The sequence below is a fragment of the Sminthopsis crassicaudata genome, chromosome 1 (genome assembly GCF_048593235.1).
Source record: "Sminthopsis crassicaudata isolate SCR6 chromosome 1, ASM4859323v1, whole genome shotgun sequence".
Classification (NCBI taxonomy): domain Eukaryota; kingdom Metazoa; phylum Chordata; class Mammalia; order Dasyuromorphia; family Dasyuridae; genus Sminthopsis; species Sminthopsis crassicaudata.
The window spans coordinates 245738821-245757347 of record NC_133617.1 but is presented as its reverse complement, the minus strand read 5'-3'; positions in this window follow the sequence as shown (position 1 = coordinate 245757347).

Below are 18527 nucleotides of genomic sequence, written 5' to 3'. Positions count from 1 at the left end.
GATGAAAATATCATATCCAGCAAAAAAAAAAAAAACAACCCCCCAAAAAACCCAAGCCCAAAACATTTAATGAATTGCCAGACTTTCAGTATTTTGTTGCAAAAAAACCTGAATTTAATATAAAATTTACATAAAAGATCCAAGAGACATATGAGATAAACATCAGAGACTACTACAAGAGATTCAATAAAGAAACTATTCAAGTTTTATATGTGAAAATGTCTAAAATTATCAATAATTGGATAGTTCAAAAGAAAAATTGGGCTAGAGCTGAGAATGATGTGATTTTAAAAAGCAAAACTGTTGGAAAAGGTAAAAAAGAGTAATTATATTTTACAAATGAGATGTAAGAGGAAGAACTGACACAGAGGAATTAGATGGGGAGGAGGACTGGTAGTTCTGAAACTCTACCCTGATTGGAAATTGGTTAAAGTCGTCATAATACATATATCTCTAGAAGGACATAAAAGCCTTCTAAATTCAGAAAGAAATAAGAGGGTAAGGAGACAGGGAATGGGGAGATGATAAGGGAGGGATTTTTAGAGGGAAGCCCACTCAAACCAGATCAGAGTTAAGGAGAGAGCAACTATATATATGTATGTATGTATGTGTATATATACATATATATTTAAAAAGGAATAAAGATATTTTAAATTTATAAAGAAAAAAGAGAATAAGGGAATAGGATAAGGGGCGTGATTGTATAGAATAGTGTGTAGATGGAGGGAGAGGATGAAGAGGGACAGAGTAAGGGGAGATGATAAGGGGGGGATCCTTGGGTGGGGGTGGGTGGGTAGGTTAAATAATAGGAAGACAAGACAGCAGGTAGAAGTAAGAGGAGTCAGGAGGGATAGAAAATGAGATAATGAAAAATACAAAATAAAAAATCAGGAGTAGAATTTATTATGTAACAAAAGCAGAGGTAACAATCATGACCTCAAGCTAAAATCAATTAAGTCAAAAGAGAAAAAAATTAGGGAAACTGCACTATTTGTCAGCCACATTAATCAATATTATTTTAGATTATATAAAATAACAAGACAGGATAAGTTTGGAATATTGCTGTGGTATAGGAAATGATGAGTTATTAAAGTTAGAAAAATATGTAAAAATTTGTACTTATGAAGGAAGATGTTATATACCTTCAGAGAAACAAAAGGACAAATGAGCTTAGTATGGTTTTACACAAATGTATATAAATGTATACATGTATGATTATAGATCTATGTGTATATGCATGCATACATGTTTGTGGATATAGCTATACATTTTTTGCATACATACATACATATATATGTATCTTTATATGTATAGATATTTATTTATTATATAGGCTTTCTTGAAATATAAATTTATTGCTTTATATTTTGTATGATTTTTATTTTCAGCTATGCACATGACAATGCAACCCCCATTTTCTATTTAAGTTCAAAATAATAATAATCGAAGAGAACTTGGGAGAAGCAAATTAGTCAAGAAAAAAGAAATGATGGAGGTAAGAATCTTGGATACAACTGAAGAAATAGAAAGAGAACTGCTAATATCCCAAGTGGATTAACAGGTTTCTGATCTTCATGGACTATGTTTGAAATACCTGCAAGAACAGTTGCAAGCTACATATTAAAAAATGTTGCTTCCTTTTATAATGACTGAGGACACTAGCAAAAAGCAATGTCATACTTAAGGCTTTGGGGTTCCTAATCCTATTCTGTTTCCACCACAATCTAAGAAATGATGGCATTCAAAGTGGTCTCTCCTTCAGAGTATTTTGCTTGCTTTTCCTGTATATAGTATTTAGTTGACAGTTTGTATGGATGACTGGCCCCTTCTTCACAAGAGCTGATTTCCAGCGTGATGGCTGTGAGGATTTGGCTAGAAGAAAAATTATTAGTTTGGGGTTGGGTAGGGACTGCTCCTGCTAAGAATCTTGAGCCTGAGGTGGCAGTTGGTCAAGATTAAGTGAAGCCATTAAGTGAATACACTAGGTAAACACATATATTGTATTATATTTTGATATATATGTATAATACATATTAATATATAGTATGATATATTGCAATTATTATTACTATTATATTATTGTTATATATATAATTCATATTATGCATAATATGTATTATATATATTATTGTTATATTATATATGACAATATATAAGTGAATACAGGGACTGGAAGCCAATTTTTGTTGTGGGGGGAAAGGGGGAAAGGGATCATCAATGCCAAGCTAGAAGAAGCATCAGAGGCCAAACTAGTCCAACTTATACTTTTTCTAGATGTAGAAACTGAGAAAATGAATTACTCAAGATCACACAGAGAATAGATTTGGAAGAGCTTCTCATATTCCAGAATCTGTCTTCCTTTCACTGTGCTACACTGAAGATGAAGATAAAGATTTATATTCTCTCTATATGCTTTTGGAAGTAGTTATCCAAATGCTGGGAGTGAATGACATTGCCACTCGAGAATATAGAGTCAGAAAAGAATATGGTTGAGGACAGATTCCTGGAGGATGTCAATGTTTTAAGGCATGTGAAGAGACAGAAACTGGTAAAAGATGAGTTTTTATGTTCAAGAATGTGTTTGATATCAACCTGTGGCTGAGTCAAAATTAAGATTTGTAATTCTTGAATCAGTCATATACTTTTTCTTTCAGCCATATGCTTCTCTTTTAAGGTCATAAAAGGTCCCTATAGCATTTAACAATAACTTCAAATATTTTGGGTTTCTTTTTCATAGCATCTAATTTATAATTTAAGGCTTTTACAACTTAAATGACACTCCAAAACTTAGTGCTATTCTTAAATAGAGGTAGAACAGTAATGTTTACAGGCTATAGTCTATTCAAACTTCTTAATTTTTTGAACCAAAGGAAAATTTAATTGTCAGGCATTGTGGTGTTCAAGCATCTTAACATTGTGCCATTCCACCCCCAATTAGGTTTTGTGACCTAAAATTCATAAAATTTCTTAAAGGCTCTATAGGATTTAGAATATCAAAGATTATGCAAGCCTTCTTATCTATAATAGGAATTGAATTTAATAAACATATGCAAAGGCAGTCTTCTTATCAAATGTAAGCGCAAAGTTGCAATCATTCCAACTGTACTTCATTTCCCTCTCCAGGAGAAAACCATATGATATGCATAACAAATCAATATGAAACTAAAGAGGGAAACAACAGCTTGCTAAATAAATAACATAAAGCAATTCTCCATCAAAGCTTCAGTAATTACTTTGTGGAACAAGCTGCCCTTAATACAACAATTAATTAATTTTTCCAAATGAATTATGCAAGCCAATATTTTTCCTTCATTAATGTTTTGTCGGAATCATTAAGTTTCATTAATGAGTAACAAAGAAGCAATTGGGATTTTATTTTGGCTGATATGTGTTAATGTGCTTAACTTGAACTAAATGTGTTTCTAGTATGTAATCAAATTTGAATCAATCAAATCAATTTGCCAGTCAAACGGTTGCTTGGAGCTGCAGCTGCTTCATGTGATGGCTTCACAAGGAACATACAAAAAATGGACCTTATCACCTCAGGCATATGGTGTCGTATCATATGAAACCCTAACCACAAGCAGTTTGATTTTCTTTTTAAAAAAATGGCCACAGTCTCTTTGCCTCTGATCCTTCCATTGGCTGGTTCTTTTATTATAAAGCTTTATCCTGATTAATAGAATATATACTGGAAGACAAGGGTTACCATAGAATTGAAAACCAATTTAATTAGCATTGGGTAAATATCTTTCCATTTAAAGAATTATACTAAGCACTGAGAAAAGTTAACATTTTGATAGATATGCATAAATATAATCACAATGCCAAGTAATTATTGTTTTGGGGACATGCCCTATACAATTCCTGGTACATAGTAAAACCAAAAATGAAAAAAAACAAAACCCAAAAGTAGATTGTACATCATAAAATCCTTTAGCTACAATTCACCTATATTTTAACACATTATTTGGTGTTATTTTTTCAGATTTGATAATATGTGTTGGACATCTTCTGTTTAGGTGAATGTGATGTAGGAAAAGATCAGGAAATTAGTATCCATATAGCTTAACATAAGACAAGTACTATAATTATCTTGATTTGTCATTTGAGGAAACTGAGGTGAATAGGTTAAGTGACTTGCCTGTTGTAATACAGCAAGTAAATATTTGAGGTCAAACTCAAACTCAGGATTTCCTAACTTTAAGACCAAGATTCTATACTCTGCACCACAGTTGATGGGAACTAATTGTATGGCCCAGACTAAAGAATAATCATTAATGATTTGATATTAATTTGAAAAAATTTGGGAGAGTGGTCCCCAGATATTTAACATTTTAATCAATGCATGAAATCATAAGTCATATGCTCATAAGATTTGATGATGGTACAAGGTTGGGTAGGATAGCCAACATACTGGATGACAGTCAGAATATGAAATGAATGTAGTTTTCTTTGAACAGTTGAGGCTGAAGACAGATTGCAAGGTGTGAGGAGAAAGTGGACACAGAGTAATTGAAAGTTCATCTTCTAATTATTTCTACTGTAACTTTTATAATGGGTCATAAACATGTCTTATGGCTAACTAGATAATTAGAATGAAAGTAGTATTAATGTAAAAAGAATACTGAAGTATAAACTGATAACTGTGAGAGCTTCATATTTTTACTATGTAATGGTTTATGTCATAATATAGACTTAAGGCAACATTTAATGTTAATGATAATGAATATAATTTCATATTTTCAATAAACTTCTTGAAATTTCAAATGAGGGAGTACAAACATCTTGCCAAATCTTCCTAGTTTATTAGTTTTAAATTTCAGAATGTGATAGATGAACAGCTTTAGTAGGAATAGAAAGAATATAGGCTCTGCTATTTTTTAATTGTTCATTTGTGCACACACAATATCCTAGGATTGCTTATGGTTTTTTTGCATGAATCTTTTCACTTGTGTGAAGGTTAGTTTAGGCAACACTGGATCATATAGCATATAAATTAAAATATATATTATATATATAAATATACATATTATATATAACATATAATAAAATAAATTAAAATAAATTTTAAGTGTATTTAAACCTCAGTACATCTTGATATGCTGAAAGCAAATGAATAAATGAATACACTACTGTGGACCTTCTTGGGATTGTGAATCTCACTCTTCCCTCAAGATACTTCATGTAGTGGACATGACTCCTGACCACCTAACATACAGAATGAACATGGATGCCAGTGTCAATTCAAATACATAATAATAATGTTTAATTTTTTCTATTTTATGATATGAAAAGGTTATATAAATAATAATTTAATGTGTTTTTTCCCCTGTACTCTTTTGGATCATCTTACTTATCCAACTTTGTAGAGAAACAATCCAGATAACTGTATAGGTAGTTAGATAATAGACTAAGTAATTGTATAGGTAGCTAGTTGAACTGATCCCCCAAAATAGTGATTAATGGATTCATGCTAAAATGAAAATATGAAACACAGAATGTTCCAGGGATCTGTGTTTTGCCTTGTGCATTTCTTCATCCTCATTGATCAGTTAAACCAGGGGTTCTCAAACTATGGCCCTTGGGCCAGATGTGGCCCGCTGAGGATGTTTATGTGACCCGCTGGGTTATGGCACAATCAGACCAGAAGTGACATTCGACCTAAACTCCTGTTAGCAACACACACTTCTGGCACTGGGCTGAGGCAGCGGAGACAGACTGTGAGGCGATACTGAGGTGAGGTGAGTTCCCAGGCCAGGGTGTATGATGTGAGGAAGGGAGAGAGATGCAGAAGATGGAGAACTGATGGCCTGTGGCCTTGTAAAGTAATGGAAGCCACCACAATAGACAGGCGTGAGGGATGTACAGTGCATGCTGTGCATGTCACAGCCACTGCAGGGGGAATATATGTTCTGTAGTTTCATAAAGAGATGGAATATTGCTAACATATGTCATCACTTTATAATCACTGGGAGTCTGACCTTAGTGCCCCCCCATTTATCCTGAGTATGAGGGGGTGCAGAGCTGGTGCACTGCTTCATCCCCCTCCAGATTCTTAAGGTCCCCATACACTTATGCAACTTCAAGTCACATGATGACCTCCCCTGGAAGCCCCAATGTACAAATTGTCACTGAAACTCATTCTGCACATACAATATATCACGCAGTTATATAGATATATGTACAGTCTTGCCTGCGATTATGATAAATTACCAGTGTAGCATGTATGATCATGCAGCGCTGGATCATGAGAATTGATGCCAGGATTCAGAGGAAGCCAGGGCAGAAGCAGCTTGGAGGAAGTTGGGCATTGCAGTCTGTAGGTCTCCGTGTGGGCAAAGTTATTGCTGGTATATTGTTTTTGTAGCGCTGTATATATACATACATACATACATACATATAAATATACTATACCTACTAATTAAGGTATAGATGGCATGCTTGACAATTACATAGAAAAGGATGGCAAGTATTTAACAGGACAGAATCAGGATTTCAAAATATCCTAGCAGACCAAAATGATCAACTCAATTTAATAATAAGAAACTTTATAGACTAAAAACAAAGTTCAAATCATATCTCTAGATGGTCTCTGAGTTGCCTTCATTTATTTGTTTCATTCACTTTTCTATTACCATTCTTTGTTTAGCTATTTGTTATGTTGTAAGGAAATATAGTATTTATTTCATTATTCCACCCCCCCAAAAAAATAACTGAAATTTCCAGAATAAAGTTCTTATGGTCTATTCCAGAAACTTTTCTGCTTTTTTAACATCAGAATTTCATTCTATACTGCTTTTTTTTCTTCTCATTCTTTTGCCTTCTTTTGTCTATTTTATTCTTTATTAATTTGCTTTTTCTTTTCTTTTATTTATTCTCCAAACGTTCCTCATTATTTGACAGTTGACAATATCATCACTTTTTTTGTATCCTTAAATGGTGAATGCATTAATAACTATTTAAAATTGTAAAGTGTCTTTTGTTTAATATATTTAACTTTATAACAGGTTTGTTTCAGGAATTCTTTACATTTTTTTTCCATTTTAGCCTGTTTGCCATTCAGTGATCTTTTGTTCCTCATCCTCTCCTTTTAAAAATTAAATCTGTTTTCAGGATTTCTTTTTCTCTTAAAAAATTGCTTAGTCATCTTGATTTTGAGCTTCTTTTTTTTTTTTTTTTTTTTTTTTTTTTTTAAAGATTAACTAATTTTTTTCCCCTGAGGCAATTGGGGTTAAGTGACTTGTTCAAGGTCACATAGCTAGGAAGTGTTAAAAAAGCTTAATCTTGACAAGAAATTTAATCCCTATTTTAGACTACAAATTATTTTAAAAATTCTTTTATATACTAGTACTTAGCACATTATAGGGGCTATAATAAACATTTAATAGGTGGTTAATGAATGATGATGGATACATCTCATGCCATATTTTAGCTTTTTCTTTCTTTCTTTTTGATATAGAGTAGATCCATAAGGCTTGAATTTGTGTTTTTCAATATCCAGTTGTAGCCACCAGATGGAGATGTCTGGAGGAGTTTCACTATATAAGAGAAATCAAAAATAAGTTATTTGCCTTTCTGGTTACTACTTAGTAATATAGTATTACTGGCCAGATCTGGCCAGGTCTTATTTTATTTTCTTGTGATTCTCTCATCCTTGCCACCATATTTGAATCTACTACAACAGTAAACAAGGGAGTGAAGAAAGAAGTAAGGTCTCATGACCTGACAGTTCTAGATCTGTCCCAGAAGGCAAAAATAACTCTCTAACTTGTTTTAGGACAAAAAGCAAAAAGAATTTCATACGTGTTTTAGGGAATTTACAAAAAAAAATTATGAATTAAACAACATTCAGATTCTATCTACTTTGTTTAGAGCCCCCTGTTGGAGTAATTATAATATTTTATATAGAGAGATATATCTTTGTTCTACTAATTTGTTGTGTTACTTTCTAGTCACATAATTCCTTCAATATAATCCATTTAATGAAATTAATTAAAAGAAATGAATTTCAATGAAGTCATGATTGATCAAAATTTTATATCAAGGGAAAGTTTTCCCCCCTCAAGGATGAGAAGAAAGCCAAGAGTTAGGAAGATTTAAAAAATAAATTGAACAATTAAATATCTGCCAAGTAGAGGTGAAAACTGAGACAGAAATGAGGGGAAAATTCTCCAGTTGTCTCAGCCTCTCCACAAGAAGCAAATTCAACCAAACCTTTCAACACACTTTGAATAGATCAAGGAACCTAAGCTCAACACCATGCTCTTTATTGTCACTTGAAATGCACACTCTACACACTTGGCTCATTTACTTATTCTCTCTCTATCGGAGTCTCTCTTTAAAATCAAAATGTTATTCTACTTCACATATCTCCTTTAGCTGTGTGTTTTCCAATCCCAGTTTGTGAGCACGACTCTCCCTTGAGAATTTTTTTCCCCAGAATGAGGAGGAAATAATGCAATTTTGTATTGAATTATAATTTTTAGAGAACATACCTATGTCAGATTTTCTATCTTTCCCAGGAAAAGGAGAAAACTACTTGTATACACACATACACACACACACACACACACACACACACACACACACACACACATCCTCTTTTTGTGGCACATAATGAAGTCTAATAAAATCCACAGGCTTCACTTCAATAAAGGGTTTTCTGGGTTTGCAATGCTTTTCCTTCTGTCTATAGGATTATTCTTTTGCTCTTTCTTTGAAGGAAGTTTTTCCTGATTCCATTCATTGTTAGTTCATAATATCTTTTCCTTAAATTATCATCATTTCTTTCAAGCTTCATTCCAGATTTCAAAGTTTCTTATTTCTGCACATTGCAGAAAATGTGTACCCTGGATATTCTTTTTACCTTTCCTACTCATGCTGAAAATACATTTTAATCATGTGAGCTATTTCATTGAATGGTTTCTTCCCGAGTCTCCATTGAAAGGAACGTATTCAAGCCAACTATATTTTCATTTGTCTCCAGGGTTTACCCCTTACTCTTTGGAGTTTGTCTACCATTCCACCAAGTGAGTATATTCCCTTCCCTCATTCATTGGTTTTCCAAATACTTTTATATTCCATCAAGCATGGTCTGTGTTTCTATTTCTATTCATATTCCCAGTATTAAGCACAATGCCTGGCACATAATAATTGATTCATAAACACTTCTTGACTTAATTGTATATATGTTGCTTTGCCTCAGTACACTATAAGGTATATTATGACAAGAATATTTTCATTTTTGTCATTTAATCCACAGTTACCACTAAAATTCCTTGAACATTTAGTTAGTGCTCAAGAGTTTAATTTTCCATTTTTCCTTCTTGGTAGTGCAGCGAATGATATCAGTAATCCATTATTTGTCTTCAGTACTACTGGGAAATTTTTACATATAGTGGCCAACCATTTTCCCTTCAGCTTTCTGAAGTCTTATTGTAGAGGGTTGCAGATAGTGGGGCAACTCTGGGTAAGGCATAAGACCCTTTAGCCCAGAGGAAACCCGCTGACAATATCTGGTTTGGCTCCCCATTTCCCTTGGTGTTCACACCTTTTCCTGACAAGTCAAGGAAGGCATGACCATCTGTGTTCTACTTGAAGCAAGGATACTGACAGCAAGGTGTTTAATCAGTATGATCGATAAGATAATGGTTCTCTAGTTCACATATACTTAGTACTTAGTGTGATATGGTGATGTAATGGTTCTACAGTTGGCACATGCTCATTGTGTGGTAGTGATGTAATTGTACTAGGATATTTAAGGGCTGAGAGGACTTGAAATAAGCAGATTCTAGTGAGTGAAAGCTTCAGCTCAGACACAGACTCCAGACTTCATCCTGACCATTCTTGTGGTGACTCTCCTGCTAAAGACCAAGGCCTGTCCAGAGATCCTCCAGAAAACTAGCCCAGACATATACCTAATAATTTTAACATTCCTCTTCTTTTATGCGGTCTTTAAATCTCTCATTTTCTTAGCATTTTTCTAAAATCTTTTAAAATTTGGATTCTCTACTGGTCTGGTTTGTTTTTCTGTTTTCTCTGTTTCTACTATTTTCCAATATAATAATTCTACTTTTGATGGTGACATATTTCCATTGCAGTTTTCAAAATTTCTAAGTTTCATATAATTATCTTACCCTAAGATTCCTTAGCTATGCCCATTTTTTTTTATTTCTTCTTGTGCTTGTTAATTTATTTTTCTTGCTAAATCCTTTCCTTAAAAATTCCTTTATGGTAATGATCCATTTTGTTATATTGTAAAAAATTCCTTACTTGTTTCTGAAGCTACATTTGATAATGTTCTCTATATGTAAATATATAATTTTTTTATGTGGAATTCTAAATTTTACTTTTTTTCATAATTTTTTTTATTATCGAAGAATTCTTTGATTTGCTCATCATTCTCATAAGTTTACTATTATTTCTGAGGACCTCAGACTGTTTTTGACTATTTAAAACATTACAACTACTAGGTTTGAGGGAGGCACCAAGAAAATGGGCTCTATGGCTTTTGCTTCTTCCTAGTCAGCAATGTCACCACAAATCTTATATATAAATATATAAATTTAGCAGCCAATTAGAAGGAAGTAGAAATTTGGGAAAGCATTTTTACATGCAAGGGTTCTGATAAAGGCCCCATTTCTAAAATATATAGAGAATTGATTCAAATTTATAAGAATACAAGCCATTCTTTAATTGCTAAATGGTCAAAGGATATGAACAGATAATTTTTCAGATGGAGAAATTAAAACCATTTCTAGTCATATCAAAAAGTGCTCTAAATCACTATTGATCGGAGAAATGCAAATGAAGACAACTTTGAGATACCATTACACACCTCTCAAATTGGCTAAAATAAGAGGAAAAATGATAAATGTTGGAGGTGATGTGGGAAAACTGGGACATTAATACATTGTTGGTGGAGTTGTGAACTGATTCAACCATTCTGGAGAGCAATTTGGAACTATGCCTAAAGGGCTATCAAACTCTGCATACCCTTTGATCCAGCAGAGTCTTTACTGAGTCTGTATCCCAAAGAGATGATAAAAAGGGAAAAGGACCTAGATGTACAAAACTGTTTGTAGCAGCCCTCTGTGTAGTGGCAAGGAACTGAAAATGGAGTGGTGCCCATCAGTTGGGTAATGGCTGGATAAATTATAGTATGTGAATGTTATGGAATATTATTGCTCTATAAGAAATGATCAGCAGGATCATTTCAGAAAGGCTTGAGAGATTTATATGAATTGATGATAAATGAAGTGAATAGAACCAAGAGAACATTGTACAAAGCAACAACAAGATTATATGATGATCAGTTCTGATGGATTTGGCTCTTTAAAACATTGAGATGATTCAAGCCAATTTCAATAAACTTGTGACAGAGACAGCCATCTGCATCCCGAACTGTTGGGATTGAATGTGGATTACAGAATAGTTTTTTCACCTTTTTTGTTGTTTTTTGTTTGCTTTTTTATTTTTCTCATTTTTTCTTTTTTGATATGATTTTTCTTGTATAACATGATAAATGTGGAAAATATGTAGAAAAAAATGCTCTAAATCACTATTGATTAGAGAAATACAAAAGAAGATATTCTGAGGTACCGCTATGTATCTCTTTGATTATCTAGGATGACAGGAAAAGATGATGATAAGTGCTGGATGGGTTGGTGGGAAAACTGAGATACTAATAACATGGGTGATGGAGTTGTGAACTGATTCAACCGTTCTGGTAAGCAATTTGAAACTATGCCCAAAGGGCTATCAAACTGTGCTTACTCTTAGATTCAGAGTGAAATGAGTAGAACAAACAAAACAGCAATAAGATTTTATGATGATCTACTCTGATGGATATAACTTTTTTCAGCAATGAGGTGATTCAGGAAAATCATAGTCTTTTCTTGGAGAGAACCATCTGCATCCAGAGAGAGAATAGTGGGAACTGAATGTGGATCACAATGTAGTATTTTTGCCTTTTTTTGTTATTGTTTACTTTCTTTTTTCTTCCTCATTTTGTCCTTTCTTATTTTTTTTCCTTTCTGATGAGATTTTTCTTGTACAGCAAGATAAATATAAAAGAAATGTGCCATTTTAACATATATTGGATTATTTGTTGTCTAGGGAAGGGGATAGGGGGCAGCTAGGTGGCGCAGTGGATAGAGCACCAGCCCTGAATTCAAATGTGATCTCAGACACTTAACACTTCCTAGCTGTGTGACCCTGGCCAAGTTACTTAACCCCAGCCTAAAAAAAAAAAAAAAAAAAAAAAAAATTGGGAAGGGGATAGGAAGAAGTGAGGTAGAAAAAATTGTTATGCAAAGTTTTGCAAGAATGAATGTTAAAAACTATTTTTGCATGTGCTTTGAAAATTAAAAAAATATTAAAAAACAAATATATAAGTTTAGTTGTAAGTTTCGAAAATATAAAAGTTGCAATGAGACAGAAGTTGACTGAAATGAAAGTGAAAAGCAGTGAGTCAAAATGGTTAGGAAGCTTAAATCAGGAAATATAATTTCTGGAGTAGGTGGTGTCTACATACTGTGGATATATTGAATTTATTCAAGAATGAAGAAGAAGATTTGCTAAAGGAACTTAGACTGAAAGACCTCAGAGAAATATGATTTTAATAAATTCTAAATTTGGTATCCCATGAAGGAAAACTATTAGTTCATCATATCAAATTGTTCTGTGGAGACATTTCATCATAAAACTTAAAAGTTTCACCTATAACTCCTTCAGAAAGGATCTTATTTTAGTCAAGGACGGTATGATGAAAGGAATAGCCAGGTTTTTGGGGGGAGGGAAGGTTGTAACTGAGAAGTCCAATTCATGTGTTATTGTCAAACAAAAGACTTTTCTGTAATTAAGCTATGTAGTTATTTTTTACCTACCAATTTTTACTTTGAGGTTCCTTATTTTTCTCCCCTCTAATTGGTTAAACATAAGATATTACAATAGAACATATCATATAGGTAAATAAGGCCAATACCTGTCCTTTGTTTAGTGTCATATTAGTTTGAAGGTTTATAAAGGAGCTGATGGATAATTTTGATGAAATATTCTGATATTAATGTTTAGAGGGGAAACTGTGGACTGTTGTGCATTGTGCATGGACTGGAGTCCATCTGACACTAATTATATGAATCTCTCGGCTTATTACTTGTAGAGCATTTGACTTGTATTAGTAGAAAAAGTTCCATCATTAGAAGTTGCCAGCAAAATTATAGATCTTGAAAATATGTAAATGTGTGTATAAGCATGTATATATTGATTACCTTTAGTATTTAACATGGTTGACAATATATGTGACCTCATTTAATGATAATCCCCAAAGATTATTGAAGAGTTATTTTCCTTGTCACAGCTGTCTTGTGTAACTTAAATGCCAGTTGATTAGGCAGAGCCTTCAAGACTTCATTTTTTGCTATTTTGTTCCATGCTTTTCAACTATTTGCAATTCAAAAAATGTTATATACATATATATATATATACATACATATATACACATATATTTACACTTCTTTGTGAGTCATATTACTGAAGAGATGTTTTTAGTAAATTATCTCAAGAAGTATTGCCATTGCTTTTACATATATGTTTTAATGCTATGCTGAATCATTTTAATAAAATTTTCCTAGAAATGAATAAGTAGACACATGGATTAGTTAGCAGTTAATATTTTCTGGTTGTATTTTAAAAAAGAAATATCTTATCCATTTTAAAATGTTTGTTATTGTTCTTCTGAATGATACTTTTTTTTTTTTTAAAGAAAGGTAGCTTTATATATGGAGCAAGTACTGGGATAACTTCTATTTTCCCAGATGATGATGTTAAGACATATATGGTGAAGTGAATGTCTACAATCCTTTAAATATTTTGATTCATTTTTTTAAACCTGGGCTCAAGAATTTGTTTGTAGAAATATTTGGATAACTGCATTTCTTTTTTTTTTATTATAGCTTTTTATTGACAAAACATATGCATGGGTAATTTTTCACCATTGACCCTTGCAAAAACTTCTGTTCCAACTTTTGCCCTCCTTCCCTCTGTGACCCCCTCCCCCAGATAGCAGGTAGTCCTAAACATGCTGAATATGTTAAAATATATGTTAAATACAATATATATGTATATATATACATATATATGTATATATATATACACACACACACACACACACACACACACATACACATATTCATACAACTGTCTTGCTACACAAGAAAAATTGGATTTAGAAAGAAGGTAAAAACAACCTGGAAGGAAAAACAAAAATACAAGCAAACAATAACAGAAAGAGTGTAAATGCTATGTTGTGGCGCACTCTCATTTCCCAGTGTTCTTTCAGTGGGTGTAGCTGGTTCTGTTCATTACTGAACAATTGGAACTGATTTGGATCCTCTCATTGTTGAAGATGGCCATTTCCATCAGAATTGATCCTCATATAGTATTGTTGTTGAAGTGTATAATGATCTCCTGATTCTGCTCATTTCACTTAGCATCAGTTCAGGCCTTTCTGAAATCATCCTGCTGGTCATTTCTTACAGAACAATAATATTCCATAATATTCATATACCACAATTTACCCTGCCATTCTCCAATTGATGGGCATCCATTCAATTTCCAGTTTCTAGCCACTACAAAAAGGGCTGCCACAAACATTTTTGCACATACAGATCCATTTATCTTCTTCAAGATCTCTTTAGGATATAAGCCCAGTAGTAACACTGCTGGATCAAAGGGTATGCACAGTTTGACAACCTTTTGAGTATAGTTCCAAATTGCTCTCCAGAATGGTTGGATCCATTCACAGCTCCACCAACAATGCATCAGTGTCCCAGTTTCCCCACATCCCCTCCAACAGTTATCACTATCTTTTCCTGTAATTTTAGCCAATCTGAGAGGTGTATAGTGGTATCTCAGTGTTCTCTTAATTTGCATTTCTCTGATCAACAATGATTCAGAATACCTTTTCATATGAGTAGAAATAGTTTCAATTTCATCTGAAAATTGTCTGCTCATATCCTTTGACTATTTATCAATTGGAGAATGGCTTGATTTCTTATACATTTTAGTCAATTCTCTCTATATTTTGGAAATGAGACCTTTAATTTTGATTCTTTTTTTTTTTTTTGGACACTTTGATTCTTACAAAATCATCTTTTGGCCAAGAGAAATGGAGTAGGGAAGTAGGCCAAGACTGATACCAAAATGGTCTTTCCTCACGAGCAACTTCTTGGTGGTCATTTTTGGAACTCTCTTTCCTGATTGACCATTTGTTGGAATCTAAATTTGTAGAATAATTTTATTTCTGAGCTAGCCTTTCATTTTAAAAATGCAATTAAGGTATAATCAAGTTTCCTCAGCCAATCCAAACATTGTTGCAGTTCATTTGACTGCTAATCAAAATCAACTACATTGATTGAGTATATATATTACTTAGTTGTAATGCTTTTGATCGATTTGACTCAAATAAGACAATTCCCTTTGTAGTTAAGATTCCAGGGTGTTGCCTTTTTTTCCTTTACTGGAATAGCCATAGTAGAATAATTTGACTGAGATCCTCAGTGTACTCCTACCTTAACACTGTCTTATCAGTAACTTTGCTTAACTCTTGGTAATTGAGTCTTTTTTTTTTTTTTTCAGTTATCATAAGCAGATTAGTCTCTCAAATCACACTGGTTTATCATATACCACATTTCATTTCTTTGCATTCTTTAAAGAATTTAATTTAAAGAGCTCAAAGTATTCAATTCCATTTTATGTTCCCTTAATGGCAATATTCCAGTATATTAAGGATGTGTACTATTTACCTTCTACTATTAGTTTACATTTATCAAAGTAGCAATGACTTGCTATTGTGTTTACTTTTGCATTAATTTGATTATAATGCCACGAATAATAGTTATAAAACAATTAATTGCTCAAAAAGACATATTTAGTATGAGGTAATTATACCAAAATTTCATAATTAGTTGTAATGCTAATATGTAATCATTATAAAGCAAAAGTTAATGCTCAGTAGTAAACAGCCATTGGCACAGAGGTGTTAGAACACATTAGATCCCTAATTTTTAATACTTTTTATTGCCATAAAAGAAATCATGTTTGTAATTAAATTCTTTCTAGGTTTGGGGTTAAGGGAGAAGATTTTACTTTCCATGTGCCATTTGTAATTTTTATAAAGGAAAATTTTCTACTGTGTGATGAAAATGGTTTCTTAGTAACTATAGCATTCCTCTTTGTTTCCCTGTACCAGTGCCTGCATTATCCATTAACCATATAGATAATAAAAATTCTCTTCAGATCAGAAATTGTTATAGTTTCAGTTATGTTGCTGATATCATTTGGATACTGTAAATGAGCTCCTCTCCAAGGCTTCCATAAGAGTTGAGGAAGTAAGCTTGCTTTTCATCCTCCTCAGTCAAACTTGTGGTTTTTAAGTTTTTCTCTTGTATTCCATTCCTGCATTTTCCTTTCTCCCAGGATTTTTATTGTCCTTCTCTTTTCTGCCTGTCTTAGCTCTTCTGTGATAGTTAACTCTTTCTACTTTGCTGTGTTTTCACTTATGTTCTTTCCCTTTATATGGATGGATGGACCCTAGAACTTAAATGTGGGTCACCTTCTTTCTGAGTGATCTTGATTTTCATAATTCAATTAAAATTTCTTTTTTTTATTATGGCTTTTTATTGATCTAAGAATTCTTTTTTTTTATTATAACTTTTTGTTGACAAAACATAGGCATGGATAATTTTTCAACACTGACCCTTGCAAAAACTTCTATTCCAACTTTCCCCTCCTTCCCTCCATCCTCTCCCCTAGATGGCAGGTAGTCCCACACATGTTAAATATGTTAAAGTATATGTTAAATACAATATAGTATACATACTTATACAGTTATCTTGCTGCATAAGAAAAGTCAGATTTAGAAAGAAGGTAAAAATAATCTGAGAAGGAAAACAAGAATGCAAGCAAACAATAACAGAAAGAGTAGAAATGCTATGTTATGGTGCACACTCATTTCCCAGTGTTTTTTCAGTGGGTGTAGCTGGTTCTGTTCATAACTGAAAAATTTGAACTGATTTGGATCCTCTCATTATTGAAGATGGCCATTTCCATCAGAATTGATCCTCATATAATATTGTTGTTGAAGTATATAATGATCTCCTGGTTCTGCTCATTTCACTTAGCATCAGTTCATGTAACTCTCTCCAAGGTTCTCTGTATTCATCCTGCTGGTCATTTCTTACAGAACAATAATATTCCATAATATTCATATACCACAATTTATCCCGCCATTCTCCAATTGATGGGCATCCATTCAATTTCCAGTTTCTAGCCACTACAAAAAAGGCTGCCACAAAAATTTTTGTACATACAAGTCTCTTTCCCTTCTTTAACATCTCTTTGGGATATAAGCCCAGTAGCAACACTGCTGGATCAAAGGCTATGCACAGTTTGATAACTTTTTGAGTATAGTTCCAAATTGCTCTCCAGAATGGTTGGATCCATTCACAACTCCACCAACAATGCATCAGTGTCCCAGTTTTCCCACATCCCCTACAATATTCATCACTATCTTTTCCTGTCATTTTACCAATCTGAGAGGTGTATAGTGGTATCTCAGAGTTCTCTTAATTTGCATTTTTCTGATCAATAGTGATTTGGAACACCTTTTCATATGGGTAGAAATAGTTTCAATTTCATCATCTGAAAAGTGTCTGTTCATATCCTTTGATCATTTGTCAATTGGAGAATGGCTTGATTTCTTATAAATTTGAGTCAATTCTCTATATATTTTGGAAATGAGGCCTTTATCAGAATCTTTAACTGTAAAGATGTTTTCCCAGTTTATTCCTTCCCTTCTAATCTTGTTTGTATTAGTTTTGTTTATAAAAAAGCTTTTTAAAATTTGATGTAATCAAAATTTTCTATTTTGTGATCAATAATGATCTTTAGTTCTTTTTCGATCATAAATTCCTTCCTCCTCCACAAATATGAAAGGTCCAATTTAATTTTCCTCTTTCCTTTTTCTAATCAAATTTACCAAGGGTTTATCTATTTTGTTGTTTTTTTCATAGAACCAACTCTTACTTTTATCCTATGTTCTTCTAATTTATTTATAATCTCATTCTTTTTGCCCAGCTAAGAACCCATTTTGATCTTATCTTGTTATACAGTGTTAAGTGTGGATCAATGCCTGGTTTATGCCATACTAATTCCCAATTTTCCTAGCAGGTTTTTTTGTCAAACAGTGCATTCTTAAACCAAAAGTTGGGGTCTTTGGGTTTGTCAAACACTAGATTGCTATAGTTGTTGACTATTTTGTCTTGTGAACCTAACCTATTCCACTGATCAACTAGTCTATTTCTTAGCCAATACCAAATGGTTTTGGTGATCACTGCTTTATAATATAATTTTAGATAAGGTACAGCTAGGCCACCTTCATTTGATTTTTTTTTTCATTAGTTTCCTTGAAATTCTTGACCTTTTGTTCTTCCAGATGAATTTTGTTGTTATTTTTTTCCAGG